The 22,354-nt window shown below is 45.6% G+C and overlaps 1 protein-coding gene across 3 annotated transcripts in view; it reads right to left on the reverse strand.

Annotated features, from left to right (window-relative positions):
* Window positions 1-22,354, reverse strand: part of LPIN1 (lipin 1) — a 104,328-nt gene that overhangs the window by 54,166 nt on the left and 27,808 nt on the right. The window contains exon 1 of one of the 3 annotated variants that reach the window (XM_074947642.1): window positions 12,946-13,061. The exons of the other annotated variants lie outside the window; for them this stretch is intronic. The gene's annotated coding sequence lies outside the window, so the exon portion shown is untranslated. Of the gene's footprint in view, window positions 1-12,945; window positions 13,062-22,354 lie in introns of those variants that run through there. 3 annotated transcript variants of the gene reach the window in all.

The following is a 22,354-nucleotide window of genomic DNA, read 5'->3' on the forward strand; positions in this document are numbered from 1 at the left end:
AAGAACAATCCCCGCAGTCTCTGCTGATCCACCTAGTGGATCGGAGAACAGGCCAGAGACCTTCCCCTCTGGTGGAACCCACAGTCCAGTTCAACTCCTCCGGTATCAAGTAGGCAGTTGGAGGAATGGAGGGAACCTGGGCCCACCCTCTACTCTGGGTTCCAGTCCAGGGCCCTGTGGATTGCAGCTGTCTACAGTGGCTCCTGTAACAGCTGTGTGACAGCTACAACTCCCTGGGCTACTTCCCCTTGGCCTCCTCCCAACACCTTCTTTATTCTTACCACAGGATCTTCCTCTTGATGTCGGATAATACTTGTTCTTCTCAGTCTTCCAGTAGTACGCCTTCTCACTCTCAGCTTCTTGCTCCCAGCTCCTCACACGCACCACAAACTGAAGTGAGCTCCTTTTTAAACCGCGGTGCCCTGATTAGCCTGCCTTAATTGATTCTAGCAGCTTCTTGATTGGCTGCAGGTGTTCTAATCAGCCTGTCTGCCTTAATTGTTTCCACAAAGTTCCTGATTATTCTGGAACCTTCCCTGTTACCTTACCCAGGGAAAAGGGACCTACTTAACTTGGGGCTAATATATCTGCCTTCTATCACTCTCCTGTAGCCATCTGACCCGACCCTGTCACATATCCCCCCACTCTGCTCAACACCACGGGTCTGGGCAACTTGGGACGTCAGGCAGTGTACCCGTGACAAGCCATCTGCATTGCCATGGTGGCTTCCAGCCCGGTGTTGTGTGGCGAATTGGAAAGTTTGTAGGGACAGGAACCATCTGGTCACCCTTGCATTCTTCTCTTTATTTCACTGCATCCACTGGACGGGTGCATGGTTGGTCACAAGGGTAAACCGTTGTCCCAGAAGGTAATAACGTAGTGTTTCCATGGCCCATTTCACAGCTAGGCACTCTCTTTCAACCATGGCATACTTCTGCTCTCTCTGGAGGAGTTTCCTGCTGAGGTAGAGGATTGCGTGTTCTTCTTCTTCGATCTGCGATAGGACAGCTCCCAATCCTACTTCAGATGCATCTGTCTGTAAAATTAATTCTTTGTTGAAGTCTGGGGATATAAACACAGGGTTACTGCAGAAGGCTGTCCGTAGATCCATGAATGCTTTCTCTGCGACATCTGTCCACTTCACCATGTCTGGACCCCAGACTTTTATCAGGTCTGTCAGGGGACTCGATCTGGTAGCAAAATGGGGAATAAATCATTGGTAGTACCCCACCACACCCAGGAGTGCGCGGATTTGCTTTTTCTGATATGGCCAGGGCCAATTTTGGATAGCCTCTAGTTTGTTTAGTTTGGGCTTGACCATGCCCCTTCCTACAATATAGCCCAGGTATTTAGCCTCGGCTAGCTCTATAGCACACTTGGCTGGGTTGGCTGTGAGGCCAGCCCGTCTTAGTGTGTCCAGAACCGCTTCCACCTTTTCCAAGTGGGTTTCTCAGTCGGGGGTGTGAATAATCTCATCATCCAGGTATGCCGCTGCATAACTGGTATGGGGCCCTAGGAGCTTGTCCATAAGACAAAGTGGCAGGTGCCCCATGCAGTCCAAAAAGGAGAACAGTATATTGAAACAGACCCTCTAGGGTAGAGAATGCCATCTTTTCTTTCGCATCTTTGGCAAGGAGAATCTGCCAGCATCCCTTTGTTAAATCGAGGGTGGTCAAAAATTGGGCATTGCCCAGGTGGTCAACTAACTCATCAATACGGGGTATGGGGTATGCATTGAATTTGGATATCTCATTCAGCCGACGAAAGTCATTACAAAACCTAGTGGTGCCATCCGGTTTGGGCACCAACACAATCGGGCTTGACCACTGACTGTGGGACTCTTCGATGACTCTCAGCTCCAACATCCTTTTTACCTCTGCCTTGATCTCCTCCCTTTTTGCCGCTGGGACCCAATAGGGCCTTAAAATTACCTTTGCCCCAGGGTCTGTGATAATGTGGTGATATGCTTCGGTGGTCCGACCTGGTTTGGTTGAAAACACATCCTAGTATCGGTTGATCATCTCAGTTACCTCCTTCTTCTGGTTTGGTGTCAGATCAGTGGATATCCTGATCTGCCCCTGCATGTTATTTCCCTGGATCGGGGTCTCTTGGGCCACTACACATGCCTCTCGTTGGTGCCAAGGCTTTAAGAGGTTAATGTGATAAATTTGTTCTTGTTTCCGGCGTCCTGGCTGCCGCACCTTGTAGGTTACTTCCCCCATGGGTTCAACCACCTCATAGGGCCCCTGCCATTGGGCCAAAAGCTTGCTTTCTGCCGTGGATACCAACACCATTACCTGATCCCCTGGTTGGAACTGTCGGACTTTTGCTTGGCGATTGTAATGGGTTCGCTGGACCTCCTGCGCCTTTTCCAGATGTTCCCGTACAATAGGGGTGACCTGGGCTATCCGTTCTCGCATCTGCAACACGTGGTCAATTATATTTCTCCCCTCATTGGGTTCCTCTTACCAGATTTCTTTTGCAATATCTAGTATGCCACGGGGGTGGCATCTGTATAATAACTCAAAAGGGGGAAAACCCACTTGAGGCCTGAGGTACCTCCCGGATTGCGAACATAAGGCAGGGTAGTAGGGTGTCCCAATCCTTCCCATCCCGACTTACCACTTTCCTTATCACTGCCTTGAGGGTTCGGTTAAACCTTTCTACCAGCCCATCAATCTGCGGATGATAGACTGAAGTTCTCAGGGTATGGATATGGAGCAGCGTACAGAGGACCTTCATTAGCTTCGACATAAATGGGGTACCTTGGTCTGTTAATATCTCCTTTGGTAGCCCCACTCGGGCAAAGATCCCCACCAACTTAACCCTGTAGCTATCATTTTAGAGGCCGTGTTCCGCAGGGGGACGGCTTCTGGGTAGGGAGTAGCATAATCCAGAACGACAAGTATATATTGGTGGCCCCGGGCTGTCTTCTCCAGGGGTCCCACTAGGTCCATGGCTATTCGCTCAAAGGGGACCTCTATGATGGGAAGGGTACTAAAGGTGCTCTCAAGTGGGGATGGGGACTGTGCAGCTGGCACTCTGGGCAGGACGCACAGTACCTCCGCACTTCTTCATATACTCCAGGCCAGAAGAATCATCGTAGGACCCATGCCAGGGTCTTCTCTACCCCCAAATGCCTCCCAAAAAGAGGACTATGGGCAAGACTTAATACAGCATTCTGGTGTTTTTGAGGTACTAGGATCTGCTGTACCTTCTGCCCCTGTACTGGTGCAACCTGGTATAAGAGATTCTTCTTTGTTATGAAGTAGGGTCGTGGTTCCTGGGTTTTCCCTTCCACGGGGACCCCATCTATTTCGGTCACCTTCTTCCTAATGTTGTCGTACCTCGGGTCTTCAGCCTGGTCCTATCCAAAATTTCTTCTCCCAGGGCTAATCTTCCCAAGTTCTAGGGGGCCAGTCTCTGTTGCCTCTACTGGTTCAGAGAGGTTAAGGTGTGGGACAGACTCAGGTGCTTCTCCCTCCTGGGTGGCCTCCTTTTCAGCTGCTCAGGTCCACCTACCTACAAGAGCGACCCCCTGGCTTTGGGTCAGTATTCGGGTTCCCAAGACCTTAGCTGCCATCCTTTCCCTTTTTGACTTTCTACCCTGTCTGGGAGTGGAGAACAAATCTGGGGATATTTTAAAGAAGATTGGGGGTTGACAGTCTACTGTGGATGCCTCACTGACTTCAGGGTTTCCCCCTTTCTCCAATTCCCCTACCGGGAGTAAGTCTCCAAACCCTGGGAAGTCCCTCCCTATGAGCACCGGGTACGGGAGTTTAGGGACTACACCTGCTGCTACCTCAGTAGTGTTCCCCTGAATCTCGATTTTTACTGGGATGGTGGGGTAATAACCAACTGTCCCAGGGACGCATGTTATCCCCATACGCTTAGCCCACAGCAGCAGACTATGCTTCATGAGCTTCCCCAAGACAAGCATGATAGCACTCCCCAAATCAACCAGTGCTGTGGTCACTACCCCATTTAGGTTCACTGGTCTGGTGTACATATGTGGGGTTAGTGAGACCCCCACAAGGTGGATTAGGGAGCATGTGTCTGCCCAGTTCCCCAGGTTACACTGCATAGGCTCCTCAGCACTGGGACACTGTGCAGCTATGTGTCCCCACTCCCCGCAGGCGTAACATCTGTATGGTGCCCTAGACGTTCCCCGGTCTCTTGGTCTGGGCAGTCTAACATCACGATCCTCTTCCCCCTCAGTGCTCCGACTCTTTGTGGATTCTGGTGGGCCTTCAGCCCCTCTCTTTTTCCACCTGGGCTCTCCTGGTGGCCCAGTCACCCGAGCTCTAGGGCTTGGTGCTGCTAGTTTAACCCAGGGTGCTTCTTCCTTAACGGGTAGGGTCAGCTCCCTCACCGTCCTTCGCCTCTCCAGCAGTGCGACAACCTCGTCGTAGGTGGAGGGTTTGTTCTGGCTTACCCAGGCGTGAAGGTCTGGCGGTAGTCCTCTCATGTACCGGTTGATGACCAGAACCTCAAGTATCTCCTCTGGTCTCTGGGACTCAGTTCGCAACAACTTTCGTGAGAGATGGATGAGGTCAAACAATTGGGACCGCGGGGTTTTGTTTTCCTGGTACCTCCACTCGGGATACCGCTGGGCCTGCACTGTGGTCGTTACCCCAGATCTGGCCAGGATCTCTGCTTTCAGCTGGGGGTAGTCTGCTGCAGCTTCTTCAGGCAGATCATAGCAGGCCTTCTGGGCCTCCTCACACAGGAATGGGGCAAGGATGCCAGACCACTGATCTTGAGGCCAGGCCTCCCGTAGGACTGTCCTCTCAAAGGCCAGGAGATATGCCTCTATGTCATCCTCCCCTGTCATTTTCTGCAGGCAATTGCTGGCCCATATGATCCGCATCCCATCATGGCCGTGGTTCATCTCCGTAAGGGCCTTCACTTGATTTACCAGTTCCTGCAACACAGCCCGGTCTTGAGCAGCCTGGTCCATCAGCAGGCGATTAGTCTCTTGCTGCAGCCGCACTGCCTCCTGTTGGGCGGCTGCCTGGACATGGGTAGCCTCCCGCTGGGCAGCCGTGGCTTGTATCAGTGCCCGCACTACCTCGTCCATTCTGGTGAAAAAAAAAAAACTGCTTTTTTTCTTTTTTTAATAATAATAACGCCCTCCTTCTTCCGCCGCGCTGTGCACACTAAATCCCACTTCTTTCACCGGTTGTGACTGAGTTCCTCCTCTGCCTTGGCGGGTCCTGCACTTATTAGCGGATTTTCTCGCCAGCCCTCAGATTGGCCACTTTCGTGGCTCAAATCTGCCGTTCACTCAGTTAGCCTCATCACTGGCCAGCACGGGGAAAGGAAGAAGAACAATCCCCACAGTCTCTGCTGATCCACCTAGTGGATCGGAGAACAGGCCAGAGACCTTCCCCTCTGGTGGAACCCACAGTCCAGTTCAACTCCTCCGGTATCAAGTAGGGAGTTGGAGGGATAGGGGGAACGTGGGCCCGCCCTCTACTCCGGGTTCCAGCCCAGAGCCCTGTGGATTGCAGCTGTCTACAGTGGCTCCTGTAACAGCTGTGTGACAGCTACAACTCCCCGGGCTACTTCCCCATGGCCTCCTCCCAACACCTTCTTTATTCTCATCACAGGACCTTCCTCCTGATGTTGGATAATACTTGTTCTTCTCAGTCTTCCAGTAGTACGCCTTCTCACTCTCAGTTTCTTGCGCCTCTTCCTCCCAGCTCCTCACACGCACCACAAACTGAAGTGAGCTCTTTTTTAAACCAAGGTGCCCTGATTAGCCTGCCTTAATTGATTCTAGCAGCTTTTTGATTGGCTGCAGGTGTTCTAATCAGCCTGTCTGCCTTAATTGTTTCCATAAAGTTCCTGATTATTCTGGAACCTTCCTTGTTACCTTACCCAAAAAAAGGGGACCTACTTAACCTGGAGCTAATATATCTGCCTTCTATCACTCTCCTGTATGAAGAAACAGAATGTCATAGAAACCTTAATTAGTAAAAAGCAACAGATTGCTCTGGCTACTCAGATGATTAGAATGATTCTAAAGATTGATGATATTCATAGGCCAGGAGAATCTGAAGAATGAAGGCTGAAAAACAAGGAATAAAATGTAATGGAACCACTGCAGTAACAAAAATTAGTGAGATCTCAACAGTTCATCTTTTATTTCTTGACAACTTTTCTTTTTGTTTTAGATATTTTAACTGCTAGTTGTTGAAGACAATAAAGTACCATTTAGCCAAAAAAAAAAAATCACTGTCCTGTAGCCATCTGGCCCAACCCTGTCACAATAGATAGATGGTGCGACAAAGTTCCTCCTTTGCCTTGGTGGTCCTGCGCTTATTGGTGAATTTGCTTGCCTCCGAGATTCTCGGCAGCCCTCAGTTTGGCCACTTTTTCTAGTGGGTCCAACCTGCCGTCCACTCAGCTAACCTCATCATTGGCCAGCATAGGGAAAATGGAGAACAAACCCTGCAGTCTCTGTGTCCCACCTAGTGGGTCGAGAACAGGCCAGATCCCTTTCCAATTTAGACCTTCCCTTCTGGTGTTTCTCACAGACCAGGTCAACTCCTTCTGTGTCCAATCAGGAGCTGGGGGGATGGGGGAAACCCAGGCCCAACCTCTACACCGGGTTACACAGCCCAGGGCCCTGTGGATAGCAGCTGTCTACAATGTTCCCTGTATCAGCTGCGTGACAGCTACAACTCCCTGGGCTACTTCCCCATGGCCTTCCCCGAGCACCTTCTTTATCCTCACTGCAGGATCTTCCTCCTGAAGCCTGATCACGCTTGAACTCTTCAGTCCTGCCGTAGCATGCCTTCTCACTCCCTGCTTCTTGCGCGCCCCCTACTAACTGATGGGAGTTCCTTTTTAAACCAGGTGTCCTGATTAGCCTGCCTGCCATAATTGAGTCTAGAAAGTTCTTAATTGGTTCCAGGTGTCTTGATTAGCTTGCCTGTCTTAATTGGTTCTAGCAGGTTCCTGATTGCTCTAGGGCAGCCCCTGCTCTGGTCACTCAGGGAACAGAAAACTATTCATCCAGTGGCCAGTATATTTGCCTCCTACCAGACTCCTGTACCCCACTCATCTGGGTCTGTCACAATGGCCAAACATCTCTTGTCTGACAGAAAACCTGTTTTCTGGTGACTAATACCTTGAAATAGACTTCAATAACATATTCTCAGTATACATACATAACTCCTTACATAGTATCTGCACACACATTTCACAATGATATTGATGAACCAGAATATACAAAGCAGAATCAGGAGATTCCTATAACCCCTCTGCACTCTGTTGCCATTAACAAGTTCTTGGGTCAGAAATATGTTGCACTTAGAGTTGTCTGGCAGGCTGTTAGAAGATGATCTGTGGCACGTTAAAATGCAAGGCAAACCAAAAGCTCAATAAAAAAAAAAACACATCTACAGAGATGTCTTTTTGCTATATCTGTATAACATCTAGCACAGCGGACCGTCACCCATGAATGGGGTCCCTAGACACTATAACAGTATAAATAATAAACAACAGTTAATAATAATGTATACTATCCCTTTAATAAGTAGGAACTTTTCACTAAACCAGTACAATGCTGGAAGGGGCCAAAACCTGAGGACAAATCCTCAGCTGATGTAAATCATCATAGCTCCATTAAAGTCACTGGAGCTGTGACAATTCCAGCTAAGGATCTGCCCCACTGGTCTCAGCTGTAAGGATGTAAAACCTACAGCTCACTTCATCGGATGCATTAATGGAATATATATATATATACACACACACACACACACATATACACACACACACATACAGATAAGTTGAAAGTTACCATACAAACTGTAAGAGGCTAATTAATTAAGATGAGCTATTACCAGCAGGAGAAAAAACTTTTGTAGTGATAATCAAGATGGCCCATTTAGACAGTTGACAAGAAGGTGTGAGGATACTTAACATGGGGAAATAGATTCAATATGTGTAATGATTCAGCCACTCCCAGTCTCTACTCAAACCCAAGTTAATGGTATCTAGATTGCATATTAATTAAAGCTCAGCAGTTTCTCCTTGGAGTCTGTTTTTGAAGCTTTTCTGTTGCAAAATTGCCACCCTTAAATCTTTTACTGAGAGGACACAGAGGTTGAAGTGTTCTCCTACCGGTTTTTAAATGGAGAGTTGGGGTAGATTAAATACCAGTGCAGATACACAGGTTCCCCCAAACAAACAGCTTTGGCCTCCATAGATGACAAGTGATATGCTCATTTGGGGGCGGGGACTGGAGTAAACTTCCTGGTATCACCACAAGGAAGAAGAGGAAAAATCCTGTTGCCACCCACCCAAGTAAAGAATAAGGAGGAAACTCCACCTGTTTGAAGTATGGATCACTCACTCACCTATTCAGAAATACACTATGTAGGCCATGATGACCTGACCTTATAAGCTCCAAGTATGGTATGCCTGGCTTTAAAAATTAATATCTCATTGCCAGCATGACAGATAAAAGAGGTTTGCTTTAGACTATTCTGTAAATAAGATTAAGCAAGAAAAGCAACAAGAAAGGCTGGGATATTAAAAATATGGCTTAATCATATTTTAATCACATACCTATTAGCCAAAGCCAGTACCAAAGGCCTCCCCAGCATGGTCCAGGAGAACCTAGGAGAAAAGCCTCCCCAGCAGCCTAGCAGAAAAATCAGGCCCACCAGCTTCCCAGCTGCTGAAACATGCCCCTACCACACCCACACACTTCTGTTATGTTTGTCTACCAGGTGCCTAGTAATCTGCCCTCTGTTAATGTATTAGGCCCGACCATTATTTTTCAAATATCAGAAATATTCTGCAGTTCAACCCTAGTAAATAAAGTTCCCTAGTTCACTTCTGCATTTCCATGTTTGAAATGCAAGTGGAACCCACACACCTTCTGGGTGTGTTGTTCTGTCCCATCTAGGTGGCACTGAGACCACTTAGAGCAGGGGTGGGCAAACTTTTTGGCCCGAGGGCCACATCAGGGTGTGAAACTGTATGGAGGGCAGGTAGGGAAGGCTGTGCCTCCCCAAACAGCCTGGCCCCCGCCTTCTATTCGCCCCCTCCCACTTCCTGCCCCCGACTGTCCCCCTCAGAACCCCCGACCCATCCAACCCTCCCCCACTTTTCCCCTGACTGCCCCCTCCTGGAACTCCTCCCCGCCCCAAACTGCCCCCCCCAGGATCCCACCCCCTATCCAACCCCCCCCCCGCTCCCTGTCCCCTGACTGCCCCGACCAATCCACACACCCGCCCCCTGACAGGCCCCCCCAGGACTCCCACACCCTATCCAACCCTCTCTGTTCCCCAACCCCTGACCACCCCAGAACCTTCGCCCCTAACCGCCCCCTGCTCCCTGTCCCCTGGGACTCCTACCCAACCCCTTTACCGACGCATGCGTGTGCCACCGCCACCCCCTTACCATGCTGCTCAGAGCAGCAGGAGCTCGCAGCCCCGCTGCCCGCGCAGCGGCGTAGCTGCAGGGGAGGGGGAACACTAGGGGAGGGGTCGGGGGCGAGCCTCCCAGGCCAGGAGCTCAGGGGCTGGGCAGGACGGTCCCATGGGCCGGATGTGGCCCACGGGCCGTAGTTTGCCCACCTCTGACTTAGAGAGAGAGAGAGAGAGAGAGAGAGAGAGAGAAAGAAATTAATGAGTCTGCTCTACAGCCTTTGCTAACAGCCAGTTGGCCTTTAGCTCATGCTGTAGAGGGTCATACACTGAGGTCCCAGGTTCAAGCCTGCCTGCCAAAAAACAGGGTCTGTTGATGTTACACAAGCACATATCAAACAAGAATGCCTTTGTGCAAATACTTGTATTTCTTTATCTTACACAAACTGTGGGTCAAGACCCAAAAGTGGGTTGCAACCCCATTTTAATGGGGTTGCCAAGGCTAGTGTTGGCCAAGGGCCCCAGCAAGTCCCAAGCCCAAGCCCCACCACCCATGGCTAAGGTTACATGCCCCCCACCTACGGCAGAGCCCTTGGGCTCGGTCTCCGGTCTGGGGGGACATGATGTAATTTTTGGTTGTCAGAAAGGGGTCACGTTGCAATGAAGTTGGAGAATCGCTGCAATAGGTCATTGTAAAAATGTCCTTTAGCTTGTATGGAGTTGCCATCACTTTCAACATCTCTCATTCCAAAAGCCCAGGAAGTCCTTCAGTTTGAAAATGTTGATGTTATATAAAAAATGTAGTACTATGTTAGTGCAGTACTATGTTTAGTTATATAAAAAATGCAGTACTATGTTTATAAAAGCACTTTAAACCAAAAAAGCAAGCTCAATCAAATTGGAGAGTAGAACTTTGCTAGTGATGAAACCTCATGTGCAAAGACAGGAAGGATGGTCAGTGGTTAGCATGTTAGCCTGGGAGTGGAGCGACCCAGGTTCAACTGCCTCCTTTACCACAGTGGCCTTAGGCACTTAGTCTGTCAGTGCCTCAGTTTCCTATCTGTAAAATGAGGATCAATGTGGATATTTCCCTTTCTCACGGGGCTGTTATTGGGATAAATACAGTAAAGATTCTGAGGTGCTCACATACTTTACCAATGGGGTCAAAATAAATGCAACAGATAGACAGCAAAGTACAAATTGGTACATGAGATTTAGAAACTTTTAAAATAACTGGAGAAAATACAGCAGGCTATATTCTGGTGCTGATCCAGGCTATTCCACTGAAGTCAAGGGAGTTTTCAATAGTTAAATCAATGCAGAATGTGGTCTGGTGATCCAAGAATAGAGCATATTCAACTCTGAGCTGGGACCTCTCTGTGGCCTAGTGTCCCTTTCTTTCAATTAAGTTGTATGGTTTATAATAATACAAAGTAAGATTTGACTCTTAGCCTTTGACTCTATATTTTCTGGATTTAAAGAGTTTCAGATCAAACCCTTATTATATTTTGAGTTGTTCTGATCATCATTTTATGTGTGTGCATATACACACAAATACCTACACAGCATACACATATGATGTATGAAAAAAAGCCTAGTATCAAATCCTGTTCATCTTCCTGACAACCCAATGTCACACTGAAGTGAATGGGGTACGCACATGAGTCAAGAAAGCAGATATTGGCATGCAGTCCACATCCTGGGCTAATAACATGAAGATTTTAGTTTAAAACAAAGCTATTAGAGATCTAGGAGCATCAGAAATCCATTAGTGTTCCACTGCTCTTATGTTTCGCACCCTTACCCTTGAGATTGTCAAATAATTTTGCTGGGGATTATTTTTCACTTGATTTTCATTTTTAAATTCACTCCAGGAATTTATGCCAGTTTTAAAGCAAGCAGAAATTTCCATCTGACTTTATAATTGAAATGCTGACAATGACAAATCCTTATCTACAGCTATTTAAAAGTTGCTGACATATATATTTTCTGCCATGGTAGTGAAAACAAGCAAAGAAACAACAAAACAGAACAAAGTGGAGTTTAAGGGGTCTGTTGATAGGCCAATGAGTTTACATATGAAAGAGAAAATCGACTCCAAAGCATACTAGTTAAGGTTTATCACATATCAGTGATGAAAACATCATCTTGGTTATCTAAGTATTATTAGACAGGCTACTACATAGTAGTGAAGCACACTCTTGTCTTATAATAAAAACATAATTCGCACAAAATATAGCATTTCTTCAAAACACAACACAAATTTTTCTCACGTAGCACAGTCTCAAAAATGAGGGTGAATATAATGACATTCATATAAAACCTTATAATAAAGTACATAATGAAAGTTTAAATCCCTCTTCTTAAAGGACAAAGAGGGTCTATCGCTCAAAACAACTGCTAGTTGTTACAGAAGGAAAACAACACAAAACAAAAATTGAAGTTCAGTTTTACACATAAAATTCCACTATCCTCAAACCAGCTTTTACTGTTACCTTAAATCTATGCCTCGCCTGGCCTGGTTATCCCCCTTTCCTTTTCCCCTCTCAGATAAAGCTGGGATGTAGTCTAGTGACATTAACGTAGCATGTTTCTTCAGTAGATCTCAAAGGCAGGTAAAGACATATGGGAAAAGTGAAGCACGGAGGGGTGAAGTGACTTGCCCAAGGTCACACAGTTAGTCAGTAGCAGAGCTGGGAACAGACTCCACATTTCCTAACTCCCTGCTCAGCTCACAGCTGCCTATAGGGGAGTCGGGTACACTTTGCCGAGAATAAACAACTAAAGAGAGAAACCCAGCTCTCTCCTCTCTGCTCATTTTTTGACTGAGACAGACGGGGAAAGAGGATTTCTCATCCTAGCCTTTTGGGGATCTGGTGGAGCACTTTCTAAAGCCTAGCATTGATGGTTCCAGCAAGCCAATTTAAAATTAAATATTCAGATGAACCTGAAAACAGAATTTAGCTGGAGGAAAGTAAGCTAAATCATTTCTTCACAAGAATTATTATTTTCACTAAAATTGTTACTAAAACCAGACCCAGAATTAAGAGAAAAAGCTAGTGCTCCAGGCAGTTCAGACCATCCAAGGCAGGGATCTGAATCCAAGCAGGTGAGAGAAGGGACCCCCAAGGTCATGGTACCACATGCCAGAGGAGGATGAAAAGCCTGCCTGGTGATGCTAGCTTAAAGCTCAGGATTTCAATGAGTCACATACCCCAAAGCAGTTAAAAACCCAGCTCTGTCTTTCCCATTGCCCCCCCCCCATCCTCCTTGTATTGTATAAACTCCCCAATTCCTCCTTTTATCATCGATTCGCCACGCCTTCCCCCCCCCCCCCCAAACAGAAAGCATCAACAGCTCCCAGGACCACAGGAAGGCAAAAACACATCACACATACACAACACCCCACCCTCACCCCCTTATTCTCCTTTAGGGCAAAGAAGGAAGTAGGGAAGAATATCAAGACAAAGCACTGAGTAGCTCCGAAGCTTGTCTCTCATCAACAGAAGTTAGTCCAATAACTGATATTATCGCTCCAAGAGAAAGCTCAGTTACTTACTGCCTTGTCCTGGGACTGTCCTTTGTGTGCAAACAGCTTGCTGCAGAGATGTCAATTGACCTCACTGGCTGGCTAGTGCCCGCCCTAGAGGAGGGACCCACAGGATACAGACATGGCTAGGTGGGGGCGGGGGGGTGAAAGGGGAATCAGGAGAGCCTCAGAAAAGCAGCCTTCAGCCTACACCGCAGCAGACCTATCACGTGTCAGTCGCTTGGGGCCTGATCCTGTGAATGTCCCCGACACCCACTGCTGCATGCAGTGTAGACGTAGCCCTGTGGGTCCCAAGATATTAAAGAGACAAGACACAGAGCTCTGCGTGGCTCGAAAGCTTGTCTCTCTGACTGACAGAAGTTGGTCCAATAAAAGATACTCCCTTACTCACCTGGTCTCCCAAACACCCACTGACATCAGTAGGAATTAAAGCAGCCCAGCATCTCATAATAGGGACTCAGCATCCCACCGGATAAGGCATTTGAGGGCTGATCCAAAGCTCCCTGAAGTCAGTGACTCTTCTCGTTGACTTAATGGGTTTTGGATCAGGCCCTAGGTAAGGAAACTGCCTCCATGGGTTTTTAATGTTCACTCGCTTTTTTTAAATCTCACAATTCAGGGCAGACAGATTTTGGTGTGTGGGGTGCATTTCAAATCTGCCTCCCCTGCTAGAAAAGTCCTACAGAATGTAATGGGATGAATTCAACAGGGTTCATTAGAAATTAAACAGACGTCTACAGGCATGACGCTGAAATCCTATCAGTGGGATTATATCAGGGACGTCTTTGGCCAAATATACCCAAAGGGGTTATACTAAAAGTTACATTCTGTGCAAACACCCGGGGGGGGGGAGCAAATGCGGGACCTAATTTTATACATTGCCCAGACATAAAAAATGAAGAGCTCAGGGGAGAAAAAACCCAAATTACAATTCACCCTCAACTGACAGTCATGGGGGGACCAGCCAAAAAAAAAAAAAAAGCAGCTAGCAAGCCAACAGGCCGGGGCATTAACTAAAGGGGGGGGAACCCCTCTGTATCAGAAACCTGGGGGACACTTTAAAGGGATTTCTGAACGGGGAGGGGCGTTCGCCTTTTGCAAATGCAGTTGCTCATCATATGGCGTCCCTGCCAAAGTGACCAGATTAAGGGCCCAACCCTGCTAGTTTTCCACCCACAGGACTAGCCCTGGGAATCAGGGTGGGAGATCATGTCTGTGACTGGACCAACTTCTGTTAGTGAGAGACACACGGTCTGGAGTCACACCGTGCTCTTCTGGGAATCAGGGCACTTCTGTGCAGGAGGCTGCAGCCTCTAAACGGGGTACCCTGGGTCCTTTCTCCACCAAGAACTACCAAGGAGCTTCCTTTTGGGGGAAGCAGCGTCACGTAGCCACGTCACCCGCGCGGCTCTCACACCCCCATGGCTCCCGGCGGCCGCCGCCTGGAGTCCCCCTGGCGGGGCCCTCGCCGCCCAGGCTTGCCTCCGCCTCTCGTATTGTGACTCAGCGCTAGGAGGCGGAGAGCTGAGGTGATCCCGCCGGCCAATCAGGAGCCTGCCTGGGCTCAGCCCAACACAACTGGGTGGGAAGTGGCAAATCGGCGTGAACTGGCCGGCGCCGGGAGTAGGGGGCTGGCGTTGCATGTTTGCATGAGGGGTTTTTTGTTTTGTTTTGTTTTGTTTTTGCGGCGGGGCTATGTCGTGTAAACGGACTGTTCCCGAGCAGATGGGGTGGGGGGGTGCTATATAACCATTGGGGGGCAGAGCTCAAACCCGAAGTTGCAGCCAGTGGCGTGATTTAGCCGTAGAGTAAAAGTATTGTGCACAAGTTCTGATTGCTTTAGTGGGGTTGTTTGTGTGTGTGAGTGAGTGTGTGTGTGTGTGGGGGGGTCCTTTGCAGATCCATGCTCTGTGACACACTGATCTCTCTCACCCCAGCAGCACTCAGTAATTAAACCGTGGCCAGGTCCTTTCCCGGTTTCCCAGGACGAGCTCAGCTAGACACGTGCATCTATCCTAGCTATCCAGTGCGAGAGCTGCGGACACCCCACGGGTGTGCGCCTTCGTCACCTCTGCTAAGTGCATCTTCATAGCTCTGTGATACGAAGATGCAAATCATGCAAGGGGCGAGCCACAAGCTGCTAGGCTGCGGGGAAGCCAACCAGACAGGATTGGGCAGAGGCGGGGGTGAAGAGTCACGAAGGAGATTGAGAGCAGAGGAAAGGAAAAGGAAGATGGGGACAGAGAGAGGAGAAGGAACTGGCAGTCAGCAGAGGAACACAGGATAGAATTTGCAGCGTTCTTCTCTGTGTACCAAGTACAGACTCTTCGCATCACCAAGGACCTCAGGAATCGAACTTCCAAAGATGTCTTTTGAGGGGAAGGAGTCTTGTGGCTTAAGCACAGGAGAGAGTGTCAGCAATCTGTGTTCTATTCCTGCAACAGCCACAGACTTCTCTGTGACTATCACCAAGGCACTTACACTTCTCTGTGTCTCCATTTTCCCATCTGTGGAATGGGGATATTACTAATTGTTGGTTCAGAGAAGTGTGGTGAGGCTTAATTCATTAGTGTTTAGAAAGTGCTCCAAGATCCTTGGAGAGAAAGCAAGATAACTTCAGAGTGTTATTTATAAGCTTACCTTAATGGGACTGAAGGGGGGGGAAGAATTTTGAACTGGAAGAACTCAGAAGTCTTAGAAGGCCTCGAGGAATGAGGTTCTCAAAGTTTTATCAAGTTTAGACAACATTCAGAGATGACCTCATGGATCTTCTATTTATGACCATGCAAGGGACTTTCCTTCCCATCCATGATCAAATAACATCTCAGTGGCAATGACAGCAATTGCTTACACGAAGAAGTAATATCAGGGAAAAGATTAATGTATTGTAGGCTTTTTGTAATACAGTTTATCAGTTGGAAATGAGGAAGAGAATCAGCATCACCACGTGACCAGCCAACTCTATGTGGGCCACCAGTGGACCACATCATTGATGTTCTAGGGGGAAAGGTATGGAATCCTAACATGCATAAATCTTCTGTGATACCACCGGGAGGGAGTCGGTTCCAAGAGCACAGGTCAGTCGAGCTAGTCGTCCTTAAAGGTGATCATTAGTATTCACATTGTCTGAGCAGACACACTATGAGAGGATTGTAGTGTGGTTGAGAAGTTGTGGGGGTATATACAAAAACAGTCCACGCATCAAATAAGGTTATTTTTCATAAATTTTTCCCTGTATAATATCTATTGTTCTTTTTTGCTTAGCCCATAGTTTTGAGAGTTAGGAACAGTAATAATAATAATTTAACAATATCTAGTTCTTATATAGGGCTTTTCAACAATAGATTCCAAAGCACTTTACAAAGGACATCAGTATTCTTATCCTCATTTTGTAGACAGAGAAAACGGAGGCACAGAGAGATGAAGTTATTTGCCCAAAGTAATTTAGCAGACTGCTGGCAGAACTGAGAAGAGAACCCAGTCTTGAGTTCCACTCCAGTGTTCTATGCACTAGGCAACACTCCTTTCAATTCCACCCCACGCTAATCTGATGACTTATCATCCTTATTTGTAATGGAATATAAAGTAAAAGGTTTTAGCCTAATAGTGATTCACTCTCATTAACCCACTATTGTAATATATAACAGAGAGAAAGTATGAGAGAGCCCTTTATGCTGAATTACTTAAACATTCAAAGTAGGGGGTTGCTAACCATGGTAAACACATTTAAATGAGGTTTTAGGAAGAACCCCAAATACTGAAGGTCTGTTATGGTGAGCTGGCTGTGATAGTATGCAAAGGAGAAATTAAAGGGGAAATGGAGCAATGAGGATGAGAGAGTGTCCAGAAAGTAATGAGAAGATAGACTATAACAGTTCATACAGAGACAATGAGGAGAGTAAACAATGGTGCGTAGCAAATGATAGCAGAGAAGAAGGAGAAAAGAAAAGAGGAAGAAAAAAACAGTGTTGGGGAAGACATTAAACTGAAGAGAAGGGTTAGAGGCACTGTCCGCACATCACACACATATGGACATTTTGAAAAGGAGAGGCAACTTTAGGTTTGAGAAACAAGAGGGTCACATTACCTTTGGTATTCTAGGGCCAGATTTCAAAGCTACTATTTTATATGTGCAGCTCCCCCTGCAAGCACAGAATCCAGGCATGTGCAAAGTTCGCCTTCAAATAACTATTCAATAACATTTCAAGTTTTTCTTAATTTTTCAATTACATTGGGAAAGCACCTGCCTGCTCTCTCCCCTGACCCCTCCTCCTAAAGGTTTCAAATTCTAATCCGTCTATCAGACTCATCATCTCTGGCAGCACGTCTTTTTCTTTCCACTAATCCCTTCCCCACCTTTGTTAATCCTGAGGGAGTTGTGATGCTAGTGCTCATACAGCTCACCACCAAAGCTTAATTGCTGGATGTCACTGGACCCTGTGCAGCCTTACAGACTCCCTCAAACTCTTGTTTATTTCCTGCTCCTGCACTTCCAAAATTAAAACTATGTCATTGGTTATATCTTTGTTAAAAACCAAAATGAATCACAATTCACACAAAGGAATAGCTAACAAGCTTATTCATTCAATGTAACATTCAAGGAAAAAGCCCTAACAATATCGTACTGTTCTCTGAAGTTAACTCTTAGTCCTTTTGGTTTTGTTTCCCACTCTTATCCAATGCTTTACCAATAGACAATAGTCATCCCAGGCCTTGAGACATACCAGTACATAATTCCAGCACTGACATAGATGTGATTAGATTTTGGTCTGCACTCCGCTGTATCAGTATTTAGAATCTAATCCATTATTGGCCTGTCCTTTGAGGGGATGGACATCATGTAACTCCTCTGTGCCTCAGAGGCCAGGATTCCTGCTAGTCTTCCAATCCTATAGCTTCCACAGGGATGTAGTGCAGCAAAACTTCTGCCCTTCCATGATCTCAATTCACTGCTCCTTTCTCCTTCTCTGCTATCTTTTGCTACACACCATTGTTTACTCTCCTCGTTGTCTCTGTTTGACCTCTTATCCTCTATCTCTTCCTTACTCTGTGCTCTCTCGCTTCCTCATGATCTACTTCTCTTTAATTTCTGGAATTCTAGCTTTGGGAATTATGGAGTTATGTGCTCAAATATTTAACATGTCTAGCCATATGCTGCTTGGACTGGGATAACGTGACTGTGACTTCCACATTTTTTAAACACAGTCCAACCATTACACCATTATGATGATGTGCTTTGTAATATTTGCATTTCCTACTCTTTAGAGAAAATATAGTGCTGATGCAAATATAATACTGTAGAGACAGCCACATGCTTGCAAAGCACCTCTAAATTTACATTAACAGCAGAACAGCATCCTGGTTCTTCAACCTACTGTTTTCTGTTCTTTTTGGCAGTCCCTTTGTCCTGGTTGTTCTGGACTTTTCAGGCTACACCCCATGGGACAAATTCTCCAGCAACTGAGCGTCAGATTCTGATGCCCTTACTCATGTTGCACAATACATTATTGAACAAGTAGTCCCACTAGTTTCAATAAGATTTCATGAGTAGTAAGCTATTTTGCTACCTGTTTGAGTGAGAGTATATGAATCTGGCTCTTAGACCACAGACAATCCATTGCCAGACTGTAAATCAGCACATAGTTGGCTCTGTAACGCTGCTGTTCCCCAAGATTTATTGTTGAAGGTGGTAAGAGTGGTAGTGACACGGGTTTGTGTCCCAGGATTTGAATCTGAATTCCCCCTACCACAACATTAAAAGGCGGTTCACATTAAAGATACTGATGTTGGCCCATCTCTTGTTCTGACAGTAAAACTCTTACAATTTTTAAGGGCACAAGCAAGGTTAAGAACACTCAGTCACAGATTCCTACATGGCAATAAACATATTCATTTACAGGGAGATGTCAAAAGTTTGGATCCAAACCTGGGTCACTAGACTTTCCTGGAAGGTGAGCAAAATCCCAACTCAAACGAAAAGACTCTTTAATTTATAATCAATAATTCCCAGCATTCCTCCCCTCTAAAGCCAGAGCTCGTCTTTCAGTTCACAAGTTTCTAGCTATTCATGGATTTACAGATGTTACATTTTTAATATGCATACTGCACATGCATTAATATTTTCATTCACTACACAGGGATGCTTGGCCTTCAGTGAATTTATAATGAATTCATAGCCAAAGATGGAACTAGAATCTGGGGCTAACCTTCTCTCTTACTCAGACCAGTATATAAATCCAAAGTAGCGAAGCTGATGTCAATGTATATGGTTGCTCTAGTTTTACATTGATGTAAGCATGCGAGAAGAATTGGGCCCTGGACTGCAGATTTCCTAGATAAATGCTCCATCAATTGAAAAAAAGGAACAGTTAGTCTAACTCGGATAGGTTCAAGAGCAGTTGTCTAATATCAGATTTTGTCCTTCATTTGATTTAGGTCACGGCAGCACCTGTCGCTGCAGTATGTGAATCTTGGCATTTAATCTGCTTCTCAAATGTCTTATTTATTTGAGGACTGCTTAGAAACATGTTTCAGTAAAAGCTATTTAATTTTGCAGGCTTCTAAAATGTTTTTCTCTCTTTTCTTTAGTGCCTTGTTATCAATTTTCATCCCCTATCCTTAAAAAAACATTGCTTTGTGGACCCAATCCTACTCCCATGGATTCCAATTTCAGCTGGCTGGAGCCCTGAATAGTAAACAGCTTGCTTTTAGAAAAATATATAAAAAACGTTAGCCCTACCCCATCTTAATACAGTATTATCTTTTTACCTTATTCCCTAGGAAACCATCTGGTCTTCTGTGTTGTGTCTAAATTGTCAAATACTAAAACAGCTGATACCAGCCTAAACCAACCACTCAGATCTGCTTTGTCTTTGTCTGAGATCTGGGCACTCCATGAATTTTAGCTTTCTGACTTTGTTTTCCATATAGAGACATTTCTTACATTGTACATTGTAGTCTCATAGCCTGCTTCATAGCAGACGTATTAGACCAGGCTCTTCTGTCACCCTCTCTTCTCTTCCTTCTTTCCCTCACTTCTTTGGTTCCCCATATCGTCCCTATGTCCTATGAAGAGCTCATTGTTGAGAGGAGTGATTGTGACATCACCCTCAAGGGGACCATATCATCGTCAGAAATATTGTAAGTCAGAGTGAAAGGGGGTGGAGGAGAAGAGCCAAGATAAAAAGGGAACAAGAGAAGAACATTTTATCAAATTAAAAATTGTAGTTACTTTCCCAGGAGCTGTTAAAATTGGAGTTAGCCACAGGACCAGAGCAAGATAATGTGTACACAACAAAATGCTCCCCTACAGTGATACTAAACTTATCTCATTTCACTCCCATGTGGCTCATATTTCAGAACAATATGTGTTTTAGCACAGTCAAATGTAAAGTCATACATCTAGGAACAGAGAATGTAGCCCATATATAGAGGATGGGGGACGTGATCCTGGGAAACAATGACTCTAAAAAAGATTTGGGAATCGTGGTGGATAATCAGCTAAACATGAACTCCCAGTGTGACGCTGTGACCAAAAGGACTAATGCAAACCGTGGATGCATAAAGTGGGGAATCTTGAGTAGAGGGTATTTGTATTTGTCACTGGTGCTACTGCTGCTGTCATATTATGTCCAGTTCTGAAGTCCACAATTCAAGAAATATGTTGAAAAATTGGAGATGGTTGGGAGAAGAGTCACGGGAGTGGTAAAGGATTAGAAAACATGCTTTATAGTGATAGACTCAAGGAGTTCAATCTATGTGGCTTAACCGAGAGAATGTTAAGGGATGAGTTGATCACAGTTTAAAATTACCTATATAGAAAACAAGTATTTTATAATGGGTTTTTCAATCTAGCAGATAAAAATGTAACAAGATCCAGTGACAGCAAGTTGAAGCTAAACAAATTCAGATTGGAAATAGGGTATATATTTTAACAGTGCAGGTAATTAATCATTGGAAAAAATTACCCAGGGTTGTGGTGGATTCTGTATCACTAATAATTTTTAAATTAAGACTGGATGTATTTCTAAAAGATATGCTGTAGTTCAAAGAGGAATTATTTCAAGGAAGTTCTGTGGCTTGTGTTACACAGGAGGTCAGGCTAGACAGTCACAGTGGTCTTCTGGCCTTAGAATCTAGGATAACCTTTATCCTAGAATCTAGGATAAAAGGATTTTCCTTTCCTTTCTTTGCCCTTGCAAAATAGTTCCACAAAAATTATCTATAAGGAAGCTAATGGGCCACTTGAGAAGTTACCTGCTCAGAAAGTTACATGACTTGAAGCTATGGGTTCTCAAAGGAAAGATTCTGAATCTTCCCCCAGCTCTGCCACTCAGCTTACAATGTCATGCAAACCTCATTGAATCGTTTATCTCTAGCATCCTTAAAGAGGTTTCACACCAAGAAATGTCTTTAAAAACATTGTGCTCCAGCATATTTGATTGCAGGAATAGGAAAACATAGTCAAATTTTTACTTCTGTGGTCCACAAATGACCAAAGGGAATGTTTAAATTAGAGATGAAAAATCAACACTGATGTAATTCCACTTGCATCAGTGGAGTTGCACCATGGATGAACTGAGTCTCAGCACCGTAAGTAATAATGCCCAAGTTACACAAGTGGAAGCTGAACACTTACAAACGCTTTCTGAGACTTGATAAAAGTCAAAGCATTGCATTGCTCTGGTTTGTTCTCTTCAACCATAGCCCAATATTCCTGAGCTTATAAGTCCAGTGGTGTGCCCGCTCAGACAAAACACCTATTGACATCTATAGAGGTTTTCAAGAATGCAAGATCAGATCCTTTGGGTACATATCTAGCAATGTCATCTCAGTCCTCTTTTAGGAAACAATGTGGCATCTTCCACAAATGCTGTCCTGGCCAAACAAAATAAAGGAAGTTTCTTTCACAGGTGTTAACCCCACGCATGAAAAGTGAAGCATATGCCTGGGTATACTACATTTTGAAAGCACAGCATAGCAAATCAAAAGTAAAACAACATTTATACTGTTCATTAAACAAGCTACAAGAAAACAGTACAAACCTTTGTTTGTGGGCCTTCAGGGTTAGACAAACAGCCACTATACTTCAAGGAGTATAATATTTGCTTTACTCTTCCCATGTCTCCTCCCACCTCTTGAATAGTGGGTTTAATGCTGGAGGGGCAAGTAACATTTGATAACTGACTCCCCTGAGAACCTTGCTGCTTTTATCTCTCTCGTGCCCTCAATTTCACTGGGCAGTTCTGCTGCTGGCACTGAATTAGCCTACCCAGGCTGCTTCTAGTATTTTGTTTAGCTGACTGACAAATAGTTTCTGTCACCTGTGCATGGTTTGTTCACTGTTTTAAATCATCATTATGTAAAACAATATCCCTTTTCAACACGTTTTAGTAGTAGGCAAGAGTTTAACAGCAGT

This window comes from Natator depressus, chromosome 3 (genome assembly GCF_965152275.1).
Source record: "Natator depressus isolate rNatDep1 chromosome 3, rNatDep2.hap1, whole genome shotgun sequence".
NCBI classification, from domain to species: Eukaryota; Metazoa; Chordata; order Testudines; family Cheloniidae; genus Natator; species Natator depressus.